The sequence below is a fragment of the Mauremys mutica genome, chromosome 17 (genome assembly GCF_020497125.1).
Source record: "Mauremys mutica isolate MM-2020 ecotype Southern chromosome 17, ASM2049712v1, whole genome shotgun sequence".
NCBI classification, from domain to species: domain Eukaryota; kingdom Metazoa; phylum Chordata; order Testudines; family Geoemydidae; genus Mauremys; species Mauremys mutica.
Genome location: NC_059088.1, coordinates 21,554,482 through 21,572,688, shown reverse-complemented (window position 1 = coordinate 21,572,688; position 18,207 = coordinate 21,554,482). Strand labels below are relative to the sequence as shown.

General features: G+C 49.9%; 1 protein-coding gene across 2 annotated transcripts in view; it reads right to left on the bottom strand.

Annotated features, from left to right (window-relative positions):
* The window catches only part of ZNF687 (zinc finger protein 687), a 48,721-nt gene extending 30,947 nt beyond the window's left edge, over positions 1-17,774 (bottom strand). The window contains exon 1 of one of the 2 annotated variants that reach the window (XM_044990691.1): positions 17,638-17,774. The gene's annotated coding sequence lies outside the window, so the exon portion shown is untranslated. Of the gene's footprint in view, positions 1-6,756; positions 7,089-17,637 lie in introns of those variants that run through there. The other variant, XM_044990692.1, reaches the window with a different exon arrangement.
* Positions 17,775-18,207: the final 433 nt, after the last annotated feature.

Here is an 18,207-nt window from a genome sequence, read left to right as displayed (position 1 = left end):
CTAAGGGAACATTTGTGCTTTCAATTTTAAGCCAAAGGATATGGTTTCTGGTTAGTCCACACACACATTAACCGTGAGCCCGTCACGTCCATTTCTGGCTGGATACGCAGCACGCACAGTATTGCCGTTACAGGGGCGTTTTCATTGCAATTTGACCATGTAACTACTGTTCAGTCCTACAGGGGGCACTCAACTGGATACAGGATTATTTAACAACTGCAGTAATCAGCCCAACAGGCTTATTAAAGGCAGACCAGACTGTCGGTGAGTAGAATAGTCACTGGCTGAAATGCAAAGGCCGTGCTGCAAGGGGCCTTCTTGCAGAAGGAGGAAGCAGCTTCTGTAAGTTGCTCTGTAAGGAGAATCAAGTTTTATCCTCACCCCCCCACCCGAATACCCTTCCCCCTCCCTGAAGCCTGTTCACAGAAACCCGTGACTTGTCTAAGGATGGCCTGTGTGCAAAGGGCACAGTGCAACAGGGAGACAAACCAGATCATGGGCTGCTGCTCTCTGCTAATTGCAGAGCTGGAAAAGTTTGTCCGATTAGAGGCCAACCCAATGGCAGAGGGGCAAAACGGTAGAGAAACTACAGCCGGGTCCACACAAAAAAGTGAGGTGGACCCAGCTACGTCGCTCAGGGATGAGGTGAAAAACCCACACTGCTGAGCGATGTAGTGAAGCCGACCTGAACCCTGGTGTAGATGGCGCTAGGTCAACTGAAGAATTCTTCCCGTGACCTAGTTACAGCCTCTCGGGGAGGGGGATTAGCTACAGCGATGGGAGAACCTCTCCGGTTGCTTTAGCGAGCGTCTACATTGATCGGCTGCAGTGTTTCTAGTGAAGCTGTAGCTTCAGTTCTCAAACCCAGACCATATGGAGTTTGAGATCAAACAGCGCTTCCTACCTTGCAGCACCTCCTAACGCCAAGCTCTGGGACATCTCTCTTCAGGCATGGGTGGGGTGTAACCACCACAGCTCAAAAGGGGTGGGGTGGGGATTGGGGTGGTTGGGGAAGTGAAAGCTGCATGCCTGCCTCAGGGATGTCCTGGGATCCTGAGTCTTCTATGTCGTTAAGAGGCAAAAGTCCCCGTGTCTCTGCAGAGTGGTGTAAACCCAACTCCCCCACAGGCTAAGTAGAGCGTCAGAGATTTGAAGGCCAGAACAGATCATCGTGATGGTCCTGTCTGAGCCCCTGCAGAACATGGGCCAGAGACTGTCTCCCCAAAATTACCGCATCAAGCTGCTAACCTTTGCTTGAGCTACAGCAGATCTCTTCAATTTAAAGACTCCCAAAGCAATGAAAAATCCACCACTTCCTGAAGTAAATTGTTCCAATGGTTAATTATCCTCCCTGTTAAAACTGTTGAACGTGTCTCTACTCAGCTTCTAGCCACTGGATCTTGCTTTCCTTTTTCTACTAGATTAAAGGGCTCTCTCTCGGGAATCTTCCCATGTAGGTACTTGAAGGAGTGACTTGTTCACGGTCTACAACTCCTCTTGGATAAACTAAACAGGCTGAGGCCTGGTCTACACAAGAAAACAAAATCTGTTTAACCATGTTGGTTGGGGTGTGAAAAATCCACACCCCTGAGCAGTGCAGTTAAACCAACCTAAGTCCCCGTGTAGACAGTGCTTGGTCAAGGGAAGAATTCTCCCATTGACCCAGCACTGCCTACATGGAAGGATTCTTCTGTTGACCTAAGTACCACCTCGTGGGGAGGCGGATGACCTATGCTGACGGGAAGAATTCTGAATTCTACACGGAAGTGCTACAGCCCGACAGCTGTTTGCTTTAGCATTTTAAGCGTAAACAAGCCCTGAGCTTCTTTAGTCTTCCTCTATGAGGCAGGTTTTCCAGGCCATGAATCTTCTTGTAGCTCTTTTCTGAACCCTTCCCAACTTGTTAACATCCTTATTTAAGTGCTTAAGTGCACACTAGAACTGGACACAGTCTTACTAATGCAGGGGCGGGCAAACATTTTGGGGTGCAGGTGCTGGGACTGAAGGGTTCGGAGGGTGGGAGGGGGATCAGGGCTGGAGCAGAGGGGTGGGGTGCAGGCTCTGGGGATGAGGAGTTTGAGGTGTAGGAGGGTTCTCCAGGCTGGGACCAAGGGGTTTGGAGGGCAGGAGGGGGATCAAGGCTGGGGGAGGAGGTTGGGGCTCAGGGGTGCAGGCTCCAGGCAGCACTTACCTCAAACAGCTCCCGGAAGCAGCAGCCATGTCCCCGTTGTCCCCCCCTCCGGGCTCCTACGCGGAGCCACAATCAGGCGGCTCTGCGCACTGCCCCGTCCGCAGGCACCGCCCCTGCAGCTCTCATTTGCCACAGTTCCCGGCCAATGGGAGCTGCGGGGGCAGCGTGCAGAGCAGAGCCCCCTGGCTGCCCCCTACACATAGGAGCCGGAACAGGGTCATGCCGCTGCTTCCAGAAACAGCGTGGAGCGGCCCTGACCCTGCTCCCCAGCTGGAGCAGGGCAAGCACCCCTCCCTGACCCTGCTCCCCAGCGGGAGCTCGACCAGCTTAAAACAGCGGGCGAGCTGTTTGCCCACCCCCGCAATAACACCACTTCCCTACTTCCACTGGATATTCCCCCGTTTATACAGCAAAGAATCAGTTTTGCCCACTTAGCTCCAGTACTGCACTCTGAGCTCAGGTTCAGGGGTGATCTACCCCAACCCCCAAGTGCTTTTCAGTGTCACTCCATTCCAGGAGACAGCCCCCTCCCCCCCCAAAAAACCCGTCTTTGTTTCAAGATGTAGGGCCTTGCCTTTGGCCACATTAAGATACGTTCAAATGAGCCCCCGCCCCCAGTGATCCAGATCTTTCCGTAGAACTGACCTGTTCCGGTCAATATTTACCACTCCCTCAGTTTTTGTGCCATCTGAAAATGTTACCAAGGAGAGTTTGCATCATCGTCGTACGGGGAAACTGAGGCATGACGAAGGAAGGAATTTGCCCAAAGTCAGTGGCAGGGCTGGGCATGGAACCCATCCTCTCTGCTCCAAGCACCAGACCACGCCACTTCCCAAAGCAAGGGACAGAATTCCGGATTTTAGAGTCCCAGCCTTGGATCTAACCCCTAATCATTACCACTAATATTAGGCAGCTTTCTACACAGATGCACTGTGAAGCTCCCAACACCCCTGCAGCTGCTCCGCCTAGGGGGTTAGCGCGGGTGCAAGTGACTTTATGCTTAACTAGAAACCAGGGCTGCTGGCTGGAGGATCTCACCTACTACCCTCCCTCCCTTAAAAAAATACCAATAGAGGAGGAGTCCTCGGGTCTATCAACAGAAGCCATCTTTGTGCACTGATGCTCTGGAATTGCTGGGGGTATTAAGTCCCGCACAGAGAACACAGACCGCACCAGAGAACTGGTGCCAGGGGCAGCCAGAAAGGCACACAAGGCTCAGACAAAAAGAGAGACTGAACGGTGGGACTATTTAAAGGGCCTGCTATTTCTAAAAGCTGCTTTTCCTGTTCCCCTTCCTGACCAGTGCAGGGTCCTGCCTACCAGGAGCATTTAAAAAAAAAAACAAACCAACCGCCAACCCTCAGAAAACACGACATCTTAATGAAATTGTTAAACGCCATTTGGAACGTTTCTCTCCCACCCCCAGGCCTTCAGCCCTGCCTGTCCCTGCGTCCAAGGCCAACCGGAATGGCTGAGCTGCGGAGGATCACGTGACCAATGGATTAGCTTCCGAAGCACAGAGGAAACCTTTAGAACAGCTCTCCCTGGCCCACTGCTCCCAGGCCGGACGCGCCCGCGGGGGAGAGGAGGGACGCAGTCCCAAGGAAAACGACAGATGTACCTGGCGGGGAGACCCAGATTAAGCGCTGGGCAAACCACTCCCTTCTCAATCGTTCCTAGTGCTGTTTTGAGCTATTTTAAAACCATTCCCCTGCTTTAAAAAAAAAAACAAAAAAACCTCCAGCCTTTGTGGGCCCTTCAAGAGCAACTGTTTTTAATGAGCAAAACTAGCGCCAGGTGTTCGATAATCTCTCTCCCCAGCTGAGACCTCAGGCCAACGTTTTAGCAGACAGTCTGCAGAAGGCCTTGAACTGGGAGGGAGGGGAAGGGAGAACTCTCGGAGCAGCACGGACTGGAGCACCTGGCCTCGCTTTTCCATATTTCACTCCTCACCCTCCCCGCCCCCCACACACACAAACAAAATCCTGCACTGTTGGCAACTGGTAAAAAAAAAAGAATCAATGGCCGTGCTTGTGTGTGTGTTATTTATGCAACAGCTAGTGCTCATCTGTTCTAATTCCCCTCTCTGGGGGTAGCACCCCCCCAAAGCTGTGCTCACATGGAAGATCAATGCTAATTGTTGACATGATTCCCAGCTGGTGCTGACAAGGGAGTGGGGGTGGAACCCTAGTATATGCAACAGGATCTACCAGCTTAGCCTTGTGTTTGGGGCACATCTGCCACCACAGCAGAGAGCACCCCGCTTTGCCCAACACACAATTGCAAATGGTCGGAACCAATGCGGCGCTGACCGCTTTCCAGAGCGGGTACCTGGATTTTGCGGTGAAGGCAGATCATTCAGATCAAAGGGAAGCGCTATGTTTATTTTAAGACCAAAGAAGTTTTAACAAGTTTTCACAAAAGCTGGCATGACGAGAAGTGGCTTTGGATTGAAACCTTCCCTGACGGTGTTTGCAAGAGTTGGGAATCTTCTGACTGCTCTAACCATTCAACCTCTCTGCTCTCCAGAAACAGCAAGAGAATAGGAGTGAGATGCAAAAGGCCGTTTTAGTGGGGTTTTATCCCCAAAAGAGGGAATCTATAGGATGCAGTAAGATCGGAGATTTTGAACACTGCAGCCTTGAGTTAGCAAGAGACACAGAATATGAAACTGACGTAGATCAAGTGAAATTGAACAGTATAATTTTACTGCCTAAGTTGAGTGAAGTCCAAGATCTAAACAAGAGAAGATTTTTTTTAAAGATATTAACCTGACAGCACCCCAAAAACAAGAAAGAATCACTTGTTCAAGACAGACAGGTGGCTGCTCAAGAACTTGACAAGGTTGGGTATTCTCTCCCATTTTACAGACAGGGAAACTGAGGCAAAGGGAGGGGAAAGTGATCAAACAGTGAGTCAATGGCTGTGTACAGAGGAAGATTTAAAAGGTGTGTAGGTATCTAACCCAGAGCTTCTCAAGCTACCTGATGTGGGGGACCGGCAATTTTTTTTTTTTCCCCCCCAATGTGCCAGGGACCGGTGCCATATTATTATCCTATTCAACGCTCTTATGAGGAAACTTGCCACGGACCGGCAGAGATGGCTCACAGACCGGCACCGGTCCGCGGACCACCGCTTTGAAAAGCACTGATCTAAACCACATCTAAGCTCAATTTTTTAGAACAAGGCAGTGTATACTTTAAACTGCTCAAGTCAAAAGCCTCAGTTAATTTGATCAGTTTAGGGTATGTTAAAGCGTACGCTGGCTTGTCCATGGCTTTTACACCATGGTAGCTAATGTGTGCTACTACCACACCTGTAAAACCTAACATAGAAAGAGCCTGGAGCAGAACACAGATGTCCTGATACCTCGGCCTAGTATACTTTCAAAAGTCTTACCAGCATAGCTGTCGGTTCGGGGGGGGGTTATTTATTTTTTTAAACTAACACAGCTATTCTGGGAAAAGCCCTAGTATAGACAATGTTATATCACTATAAAAGTGCTTATAGCAATATAGCTTATGCTGATATAAGCACATTTATACCAATATAACTGTGTCCCCGGTAGAGGCTATTGCCAGCATAGCTCAGTGTAGATAAAGCCCTCATCTCCAGCTCTGACCACTAGACCATGTTGCTTCTATTTCATTACTCAATGACTCGCACTTCATTGGCAGGCACCGCAAATCTCATACCTGTTCCTGAGCCATATTTTCCTCTCCCTGCCAACTAAAGCATTCCAAGCTTTCTGCATTATGCCACACCTAGGTTGACTTCTCTGGGAACATAGCATCAACTTATGAGCTTACTTCTCCCTGCCGGACAACTTCGAAAGATCTCCAACTTCAAAGTTCTTCCCTCCGCACTTTGCTCCTTTTGGGCACTATAATTAATTATTTTCGCTAAGACAGAAAGCGGAAAGGGATTCAGCCGAGCTTTGGAGGAGAGACACCATTTATAAACAACCTCGTGCATCTAGAGTGTCTTTCATTTGGGGATTTACAAACATTAAGCTAAGTCTCACAAGCCACACAGGAGCAGAGGAATATTACACCCTATTTAAGGATGGGGAAACTGAGGCACAAAGTGGGAACGGACTTGCCCAAGATCACAAGTCAGAGACAGAGCTGGGTACAGAACCCAAATCCCAGTTCCCCTACTTTGACCCACAGAGAACAGTCTTAACTGAAATTTATCAGGGCACTTTCAATGCCATGCATGGAGCCCCGGTGAACCATTCTCAGTTGCTGTTCAGCTACGGGGGACCTGCGTCTTTGTTCCGTAGAGTACCGCGCACGCTTCGGGTGGCATATAAGAAATACCACATCTACACAATGCTCCAAATTCACTCCCAGCTTCCCCTAGTTGTTTGGCAACCTATTCCAAAACCACAGCACCTATTTCAAAAATCCCTGCACCCAAGAGGTTTCCAGTACACCGCATTTCTCGCTTTCGGCCTTCCTGATCCCATCAGAGCTTGCTTATCTAGCAAATCTTCAGCGGTGTGATTTGCCAACTCAGTCACCCTTCAGCTTCCAGAGCCAGGCACCCGGTGCGGTACTAACCTGCTAGAAGGGAGCTCCGTGGAGGAGTGCAGCAGGCCCGGAGGACCCGGCTCGGGTTTCACATGGAGGAAAGGGGAGGGGGATGATAGAAAGCCACACTGGTTAAACAAGCAGCAGCAACACGTTCTGCGCCCCAGCGTGACATCATGAGGTCAGGACTCAGCAGGGACAGCTGCAGTGGGAGGGGAGGTTTAGCAAAACAAGCCCCAAACTCCTCGGCGGCCGCGGTTGGCCTTCTGGGAGGATGGCCCTGGCTAGGAGGCGCGGTTTAAGGCAGCAGCTCCATCCGATGCTCGGCGCAGAGGCGCAAATCCTCGGCACCTCCGCTGCCATCCTCTCTGCCTTGCCCCCAGCAACATCGACTAATTCGTGGGAGGAGCTCCACCTCCCTTGCCATCTGCCAGGGCTGGGATCCAGAGCTCACCCTGGCCATCCTGGCTCAGCCTGGCAGGCTTAACACTACACTGGGGGGAGGAGGGGAGACAGGTATTCCAGGTCTCGGGGCTTCAGATTCTGTTCATCAAACCAGGGGGACAGCACCAGGAAAAGGAGGGGGAGATCGGTGAGGAAAGGGAAGACAGGCTGCAATCAGAGCAAACACCACTGGACTCCTGGGTTCCATTCCCAGCTAGCCAGGATTTTATCCTGCTGCCCATCACCACAGCATCTGTGCGCCGCCCTCAAACCACCAGCAATAGTGAAGTCCCTAGCGGCCTTCATGGAGCTCCCCCAGCTCTTCTCCTTGTTCAGGGTGAAATCCAGGCTGTGCATGTGCTCGTTGCTTTGTGCCAGGTTTATTGAAGGGGGGGGGTGTTAGTGTCGAGACCGTCATTCTTGCCCTGAGGAAAGGCGTTACCAAAGAGGAAGATCTGGCAGCATTTCCTAAAGGTGGTGACAAGTATCAGAGGGGCAGCTGTGTTAGTCTGGTTCTGTAGAAGCAGCAAAGAATCCTGTGGCACCTTATAGACTAACAGACGTTTTGCAGCATGAGCTTTCGTGGGTGAATACCCACTTCTTCGAATGCAAGGTGGTGAGACTCTGGAGTTGCTGTGGTGGGTTAGATTAGACAACAGCCAGAAGGCCTTTGTTCTGTTCCCCAGCTCTGCCCCGCTTCGCTGGGTGACCTTGAGCCAGTCCCGTCAGCGCTGTGCCTCAGTTTCCCCACCGCTAACATTAGAGCCTCACAGGGAGATCGTGGGCTTTCAAGTGCTTTGAGATCCCTGGATAAAAGACGCTAGAGAAGGGCAAAGCAGCATGTAACCCAGAGGAAAGTAACAGCTGACAAACAAGACTAGCGTGGCTGGAAATACAGGAGTGAGAATTTGATGTTAGAACCACAAACCCATGGCAATGTCTCATCAGCACCATGCAGAATCCGAGCTGAAAGGGGAGGGGTGGGCAGACGTGCTGCTAGACAGATATTGTGCTGAAAGATCCCTAGATGTCTTGCAGGGAAAACAAGCATCAGCAGAAACCCCAGGGGCATACACTGGCTCCTTTTCACCTTGATGGGCAGTATTAAGCCTCAAGAGGCTAGTTAAAACACAGGCATTGTTAACTTCTGCCTATGACAAAACAACTCAGCAAGTGTCCAGGTGCTTTTATAAGCCATGATCTTTATGCCAAGCCCCTGGCTCTTCCTGCGTTGATGGAAGCCACAAACGCACAAAAGACCTGGAGTTCCCCAACTTCTGGGGTTAACCGGCAATTTCCTTTTTCTTCAAACACTAAAGCCCCTCTGAAGCTCCACGGCTGGGCCAAACAAAGATATTCCCTCCCCCACCTTGTCTCTCCAATATCCTGGCACCAAAACTGCATACAACAGGGAAAACTTTAACAGAGATACTGAGCTCAACCCCCTCATAGGCATTAAGGGATGAAAGCCTGGACCCTGAGAGGTAGGGAAGAATCATTCCCGTTTCACAGATGGGGAAACTGAGGCACAGTGATGTGACAAAGGACACACGGCAAGTAAGTAGCAACACTCAGAACAGAACCCAGAAGTCCTGACGCCTTGGTCTGCATTCCAATCAGTTTCTTGTACTCTCCCGGCCCCAGCTACCCAACAAATCGAGCCCAAAAGATATCATGAGGCCCTGTCCCCAACCATGACAAAGCAGATGGGCAGATGCTGCTAACTCAGTACAAAATTTATAATCAAATTGTCACCTTAAAAGATGCTGGGTACCTGCTCTGTGGGGCGCGACTTCCACGTATGACTCGATTCAGCTGTTTCATGGGCTACTGCTGAGCCCCGGGGTCATTTCCAGTAAGGTGCAGGTGTCTTCCCCCACCCAACAAACGAAATAGACCCACAGAGAGACACTGAGCTTTCCACAAAAGGCTGGACTGAGACCAACCGAGGAAAGGATTGAAGGTTCAGCCCCAAAGGAGAAGGTTTCAGAAGGGCACGAACAGATGAGAACAGAGGTGGAGCTGTGTATGCTGGAGGGGGGCTGTCTGGGGCAGGGCTAGGAGGGCTTCAAAGATGGTTTTTCGAGTGGTGGAAAGTCTCCGTCCCCAGGTGTTTCCGAAGCCATGCTACAAAAATGGGGCCTCATCCGGGAGCATTTGGGGGTACAGGATCCAAGTCAGTGGCAAGGACATTGCTACCTTTGCCCTGAATCTCTGGGCTTCTGTAGCTTACAGAACGTGGTTCCCAACAAAGTCAGTTATTGTTGGAACGACTTCCTGACATGGAGCTAAGCGAGTGTCTCACAAGGGGCGGTTTGTCAGGAATGCCTCTAGGCCACACCTCGTGCTGGTGCATCTCCAGGAGGATAGGCAAGCAACTGAGCGCTCCTCATAGTCCGCACTCTGCAGACCCCAGCATGTGCTGCTGCTGATCTCACACAGACAAGCCGACACAGGTATGTTCACCCCCTTCCTCTGGTATCCCGACCAGCTCGATTTGTTTCAGAAGCCTGTTCCGCCTCGGTTTTAAATCCCACTGTAGATTAGCGCCAGCCAATCACCTTGAGCCACTCTCTCTATGCTCCTCCCTGCTTGCCTAGCCACATAATCTACCCTTTGGTGCAAGAGCCTTCTCCTCTGCATCTCCTGCCACTCCATGAACCCCTCTACCACACAGTCTCTGTTTTCTCTGAGCTTCTGGCTCAGAATTTCTTCCCTATTTTCCACCTGCTCTGTAGCTAGCCAAGATCAACGTCTTTGTCCCTTGTGACGTCCAGCCTACTGTCACCCGGCACTCGCATGATTTTGGTGGGGTTACTCTTCTCCCTACCGTCCACGGCACACCCTCTCCCCCACGTCAGCAACTGAACCCTCCCTGGGCAGGAAGGACAGGTAACCGTGGCGCTCCCCAAAAACAGTCTGGTCAGAATTCCAACCTCCAACCCCACCTGATCCATTCTTTGGGTATTTTACAGCACAGCCGAGAAGAAATAAAAGCAGCAGGGTTTTAGATGTTAGCCGCTAGATGTAGGAAGCCTGGCCGCTCCACAGTCTCAGTTACAGAAAATGTTACTTTTCAAGGCTCTCCAAGAGCTTAATTATGAATTTAACCTGGTGGAATCCATGGCTGGCCACTTGCTCAGCCCGTTACTTCCTGGAATCAGTTCCCTTGTGTCCATTTATCTTGGGAAATGGGCCAACGTGCCAGCAATGCCCCTCTGCCACGCACACGGGCCAAACCGGACAGTCTCTACGCAAAAGAATAAATGGACACAAATCCGACGTCAAGAAAGATAACATTCAAAAACCAGTCAGAGAACACTTCAGCCTCCCTGGTCACTCAATTACAGAAAAGTCGCAATTCTTCAACAAAAAAAACCTTCAAAAACAGACTCCAACGAGAAACTGCAGAAGTGGAATTAATTTGGATACCAGCAGATTAGGCTTGAATAAAGATTGGGAGTGGACGGGTCATTACACAAAGTAAAAACTATTTCCCCGTGCTAATTTTTCCCCTACTGTTACTCACACCTTCTTGTCAATTGTTTGAAATGGGCCATCCTGATTATCACTACAAAAATTTTTTTCTCCTGGTGATAATAGCCCACCTTAATTGATTAGCCTCATTAGAGTTGGTATGGCAACACCCATTTTTTCATGTTCTCTGTGTGTATATATCTATATATCTTCCTACTGTATTTTCCACTGCATGCATCCGATGAAGTGGGTTTTAGCCCACAAAAGCTTATGCCCAAATAAATTTGTTAGTCTCTAAGGTGCCACAAGTACTCCTGTTCTTTTGGCAACCTAAGAGTAGACCAGGACTAAAACTCATAAGGACTCTCAAACCCCACTCCCCCCAGGAGAATCATAAAATCATAAAATATCAGGGTTAGAAGGGACCTCAGGAGGTATCTAGTCCAACCCCCTGCTCAAAGCAGGACCAATTCCAAGTAAATCAAGAGGCAGAACCTGATCACAGTTGGCTGGCCTGCCCAGAGACCAGATGGAGGAGCTTGTGTCCATGGGGAAGTTACTCTGGAATAAAGTAGGGTGTCCAGTTAAAGCATGAAAGCTATTCTGAAATTAAAATGGCCACGTGTAGAGGTATTCCAGTAAATCCACCCACCACAAGGAAAAGAAGCCGTATCAGTAAGAGCCTAGCTTTGCCAGCATAGCTGTGTGCACACTAGGCTCTACTGGCTTCTGCTGGCACGGCCATGCTGGTCAGGGATCACACCTCTTCACAGCCCACATAGCTGTGCCGGCAGAGGTCTGTAGCATAGACACAGTCTAATGCAGTGATACTCAGACCTCAGTGGTTCCGGAGCCAAATTAGCGATCAACATTACCCACATATAAATAAATAAAATTCGAACCAAGTATTATTTTATCGACTACAATTGGTTAACAACACGGTAAACGCATCCTGATTGGTTAGTGAGTTAGACGAGCTGATAATTAAATCACCCAGCCTTTTAATAGCATGTGCTGCAAAGAGCTGCAGGAGATCCATGAAAGAGCCACTTGCGGGTCCCGGGCCTCAGTCTGAGTATCACTGGTCTGCAGTCTGATTTACACTTAAAACTTATACCAGCACAGCTATGTCGATTAGGGGTGTGATTTTTTGCTGACGCAGCTATGCCAGTATAAGCCCTAGTGTAGACGCACTTATAGCTGCATAAATGTGCTTTTGCTGGTATCGTTTGTCTCTTGGGCCTAATTACATCACGCCATTCTGCTGGCACAGCTGCATCAGCTAGGAGAGGCTTGGTCTACACTACAGAGTTAGGTCGGGGTAAGGCACCTTACGTCGTCCTAATTACGTCAGCGTACATACACCAGCCTTGCTCCCGTCGAATTCAGTGCCCTACACACCGACATGACAACTCCACGAGAGGCGTAGGCCTTATGTCAGTGTAGTTAGGGTGACGCAGGGTCTGTGTAGACACTGCAGGTTGAGCCCTTGGCTGTCACTCTCATCTCCCGGCTGCTCAGCAGCCTGCGTGGAATTTAACCCCCGCAGCCCATCAGCAGCTCTGCTCAGGGAATCGAGATCTGCAGCATCTAAGGCTTTGCCCATCATCCAAGGAGCCCAGGAATTAAGTCTCACAACCCTCTTTACAGACAGGGAAATGGAAGCTGCGAGAGGTGGAAGTGACTTACAAAGGTCACACAGTGAGTCAGTGCAGAGGCTAGGAACAGAACCCAGGAGTCCTAGTTCCCAGTCCCTTCACTAACAGGCAGCTCTTAACATTGCTCCATGCCGAACGGGAAGATCATAGAATATCAGGGTTGGGAGGGACCTCAGGAGGTCATCTCGTCCAACCCCCTGCTCCCAACACCGGCCTTTCCTAACAGCCTCACTCATCAGAAAGATCCAGCGAAACCAGCTTACGATGATGATCTCAGATCAAGTGGAACGCCACTTATTCTGACCAAAGCCAAGCCACTTCCCATTTCACAGGTGGGGAAAATGGAGGCGCAGAAAAGGGAATAACAATACTCCTCGATTGCTGTAAAGCACTTTGAGCTCCCTTGAGGAAAAACAACTATATTACAGGCCTCTAGTTAGAACAGGGGTCAGCAACCTTTCAGAAGCCGTGTGCCGAGTCTTCACTTATTCACTCCAATTTAAGGTTTCACGTGCCAGTGATACATTTTAAAATTTTTAGAAGGTCTCTTTCTATAAGTCTATAATATAGAACTAAACTATTGCTGTATGTAAAGTAAATAAGGTTTTTTAAATGTTTAAGAAGCTTCATTTAAAATTAAATTAAAATGCAGAGCCCCCCGGACCGGTGGCCAAGATCCAGGCAGCGTGAGTGCCACTGAAAAATCAGCTCGCGTGCTGCCTTCGGCACGCATGCCTTAGGTTGCCTACCCCTGAGTTAGAAGGACACCTCTGCAAAGACAAACAAATGGCTTCTCTACAGTGATAGGGAACAGAAAAGGACCTAAGCTAAATATACGTCTGCCTGAAGATTTTGTACCTGCTATATTTTTTAAACAAGCCAGACTTAAGTTCACTGTAAGAAATAAATCACAAAATCCCCCTATTTTTTCCAGGTGTCTCCTTTGTGCAATTAACAGCACTTGTTTTTGCTTTTCCCCTGTGTGTTAATAAGCATTTTGATTATACAGGATTAACAGAAAAACTAGACACACTTTTCCCCTTTTGCTGGTGTAGGTGCTGCTGTGTGAAAGAGGGGAGAGAACGAGATTTAAAACAAGAAATAAGGAAGTGTGGCTGTAACAGCACTAACTGACAGGAGGACCGAGGGGGCAGATAGAATACCTGAAATCATCTTAGCTTATTTTTAAAAACTGACTAGCTCTCACAATGGCAGCACGCTTTAAATCACTCCCCGGCTTCTGGAACCAAATCTAGGAGTGGAACCCAGCGGTCCTGACGCCCAGCCCCCTTCGCCCATCAGTAGACAACACTGTTCTTCCTGGATCCACACCCAATGTACAGATTCCACCCCAGGAAATTAACTACTGATGCAGGTGCACTGAGAATTTCACCGTGAACACTTTTATAATAGGAAATACTTAGAACTGTTGTACGAAGCTTGGGGAAGTTCCATTCTCCCCATGGAGCAAGCAGGGAACCCAAGGAACAAAGCAATAAATTGAAATGAGACCCTAACTCGCAGTCCTGTGCTCCATCTACTAGCAGATCACAGCTGCCCTGGCAGGGGAGGAGACATAAACCCGACTAGAGGCTGGTTAGTGATTAAATTCCCATAGGTTTAACAGCATTAAATCTCTACCATCTGCTAATTTCTGGAGACACCAAACAAACAAGTGGTGGCTGAGATCCAGGGCTGCTTAGAATTTGGCCAGCCTGGAAAATGAAGTTTTTAAACATTGGCAGGCTTTTGTTTAAGTTGTTTTTTAACACAAACTGGTCTCAGCATCAACACGAGGAGCGATTCTGTTAAACAAAACAAAACCCGACAGAGTCTGAGTAATGGCCGGTCTAAGGTGGAAAATGAGATCCCATGGGACAATACTCTGCACTCGGGACAGTGTCTACACTACAGGCTTCCGCCAGCCTGAAGAGTGAGATCCCTGACAGACAAAGCTATGCTGGCAGCCCTGTGCTAGTGGTGATACAGCTACAGCAGCTACCCTGTGCTTTTGCCAGGGTAGCGTATTCCGCTCTAAGGGCTGGAATAAGCTATAAGTGTGTGCAGTTTTGCTGGTACAAATTTCAAACACACTAGGAGCACTTTGCTGGTTTAGCACCTACACTAGCAAAGCACTCCTGGCATAGACAAGGCCTACGCAGCGTCCTCCGTTGGATAATTCACCGAGATCTAGGCGAGCACTAAGCATTACCACCCCCAGTATTAATTCTATTTTACAGGTGGGGAACTAAGGCCTGAAATCTAGAACTGACTTACCCCAAGGTCACAGTGCCAGGACTCGTCTACACTAGGAACGTGCCCCGATTTCACACATCTGTGCAGTAGCATCAGTGCTAACCCCTGGTGTAGTCAGGGGAAGCCGCGTCAAGTGACAATTTGCATTTGCGCTCATTTAGTCAGCCGTCAAGTTGCACAGACGCAAGTCGCACTTCAGCCTGGCGTTGCCACACACGCAGCGGGCACTGAGGTAATTCCCCAATGCAGCTAAGGCCTGATTTTCCCGGCAGAGAAGCTATTGTTTCTAGTACCGCTAGAGAATGCTGTTTAGTGAATAAGGCAGTGCTAACGTAGCTACTGAATCACGCCACCAGAATAGCACAAACAGGTTAAAATGAACATTTGTTGTTGTTTTATGAAGCAATGTGTTTTATTACATTCTTCTCCAGCAGTAGTGTTCCAATAGTGGCCTAGAGACACCAATCAAACATTTTGTTAAGTGTTCTATACACACATAGTATGAGACAGCAGCTACTCCAAAGAGCCTGCAATCCAAGCAAGACAAAGGTGGGAGGAAAGGAAATATCCCCATTTTCCAGATGGGAAATTGAGGCACAAACAGAGGAAGCAACTCACCCAGTGGGGCAATGACAGTCAGCAATTGAACCCCTTCATATTTCCTGAGTCCTAGTTCAATGTTTTAACCATAAGGCAATGGAGACTTCCCAGACCTGGAAGTCTGCAAACCCCATTACCATCTACTGGTGCGTTTCTAACATACCCTCACCAAGTCATCCAGTGCCAAAAACGACACCCAGATTAGAAATCTCAGAACATCAGAGGACCCCACTGTTATCTTTATGCCAATGGGGTTTCATTCTGTTTTCACCATATTAAGTTTTACAACGTAAGTTTCAAACTGAGCCAGGATCTCTCCTTTCAGTCCAACACTGAAAATAGATGATGTCACCCATGTATTGCAATGCCAAGGGGGAAAAGGAAGGTGATAACATAGTTCTCTCACTCTAGACACACACACACCAGTGACCCTGTTCCATAACTGCACACAGCTTCTAATAGTACATTAATATTTGTACAGTATCCAGAAGTGTGTTTAGATGCTTTCCAGTACAAATAAATTAAAGCCTGCAAAACATATTGTAAGGGACGATCTTACATTAGCAAAAGCAGAGATTAAAACAGATGACCTAAAAGAATTTTAGAAATTGGAGATGGAAGAGCTCAAGAAAACCGTATAAGGTCCCCGCCCTTGCAAAATGCTGAGCGAATGATGCAGGATGTGCACTGCACAAGCTTAGGCCCCTAAAAGGAACAAAAACAACACATCAGCATCAGAAAAACCTGCTATTTGGGTGATTTTCTGAAATGCTTCCACCATTGTTAACAAAGGGCCTGATGTTACAATCAGCTGCAGGCAGACACCTGCATCTTTGCAGAGCCCTAAAGGTTTCATTTGGTCTCCATGCAAAAGTAAGGGCCCCCCTACACAGCTGAGACGGCAGGATTAAGGTCAAAGGTGAAAGCACAGGTATAGCTCACTGGTATTTATACCACTGTCCTCTACACCAGAATAGGAAGACAGTGGTAAAAACCCCTGCACATTTGATCTATGCTAGCATAGATGGAACCACACTGTGTTACAGAATAGACAGGCAATTTTTCCCACACTCAAATAGACTGTCATCAGTGACTGCTGGCCCTCACGCTAAATCCTGGGACATTGCTTAGCTCAGATACAACCTAAACATCGGAAGAAAGCAGATTCTTACTTACAGCCAACTACAGAGAGAATTAATTCTGTTTAAAAACCTGATCTTCTTCCCACCAACAACTTCATTTTGCAGAGCCACAAGACTGCCCTGCGATAGGATTCCGCAGAGACACAGACTAGAGAGAGGCGGCTTTCTGGGGGAGATGCCCAGGAGGCGGTAACTGGGTCTGAAGCAAAACACCAAACGCCCAGGATGTCTAACAACCCTTCCTCCTCACAAACAAAAGGCAAGCGGCCTCAAAAGGAAGTGACCGAAGCCCAGGATAGACTGAAGCAGAATGTAACAGTTACATTTTAATACTGTACACAACTTCCTTGCAGAACCCATCCCCCTTCCCACAAGGTTCAGCCCTGATCATCCATTCCCTTGTATTACACCCACCCACCCAGGGAGAGTTGAGGGAATAAAAGGGTCTCAGAGCAGGACCACCTACCCCACCCCTTGTTTCCATTTCAGGAGTCTGAAGGGCTGTGTAGTGAGACACCCACAAGAGCTCAGGGGGTGGCCACAGAGGGGGCAGTCCCTGAGTGCAGGAGCACTCCTGTTTGCTCCCACGGAGCTGGGGTGGGAGGGGGAGAGGACCCCCCAATCCAGACTCCACTCCCCATAAATTGGTGACCCATAATGACATCCCCCTTCAGTCACCTTCTCCGTAGTCCAGGGTCCCAGAGAAATACCCCCCCTATCCAAACCACCTTCCCCAGGCACTGGGGAGCTCAGGGAGATCCCAGGAATGGGGGAGTCCCACAAAACCTCCATTATTCACTTCCCCATTTGGGGGCACCTCGTCCCCTTAGTCATACGCTCCTCCCCGACATTGGGGGGAAACCCATAAAACCCTCTTGTTCACCTTCTCCGTGTTTGAGGAGGACCAGAGAGTCACACCCTCCTCCCCAGGAAACGAAGGGCCACCAGAGCCTCTTAGTCCCTCTGTGTCTGGGGGTACCTAGAGAGACCCCTGAGAACCTGGGGGGCGGGGGGGGCTTGAGACCTCTTTTTAATTTTCCCCATTTGGGGCGCTCCCCTATTCACACCTCTTCCCCGGGAACCAGGGGGGCTCCTGGGGCGACCCCTTTATTTCCCTTCCCCAATTGGGGGGGTACAGACACACCCCTCCCCCTTCCTCACCCCCCACGCGCTGGGGGGCAGGGAGACCCCCAGGAACTGGGGCCCCGCATAACAAGATCCCCCCTCATTCCCCATTTGCATTTTACGGGGTCGCCCCAGGCACTGGGGTGGGGGCCCCCCCGCTCCAGGGCCAGCGGGGAGCGCGGGGGGGGGCAGCGCGGGGGGGGATTTACCTGCTGGCCCCTGGGCTCAGGCGGCGGCTGCTGCTGCGGCTCCTCCCCGGCTGGCCGGGCGCTGTGGGGGAGGGTCCGATCCCAGCCCCAAGGCCCCTCTCCGGCTACAGCTGCTCCTCAGCCACTTCCTGCTTCACCCTCCTCCCCCCGCCCCTGCCCGCTGGGGCTCGCCCCCCCTTGCGCCGACACCATTGGCAGGCGGGCCTGGCACTCAGGGGTTCTTCCCGCCCTCCTCCCGCTCCATTGGCTATATTATCTCTCACTCAAGGGCTTCCCTCCCTTACCTCATTTCCCATTGGTTGGGGAACAAGCAACTCCGAGGCTGATCCCGCCTACCTTGCCCTGTTCCCATTGATGGCCGCTTGTGCCACTCAAAGGCTTACGCCCGCCTACGTCATACTCTATTGGTCGGTGGCTCAGCGGCTGCAGCCACCATCTCGTTCTCCATTAGTCGGGAAATATGTCAATTAGCTCTGCTCCGCCCACTCTGATCCTCGTTGGCTGTCGTGACTGTCACTCAAGGGCCGATCCTCGCCTCTATTGGCCAGAAAGCCTGACAATCAAGAGGAC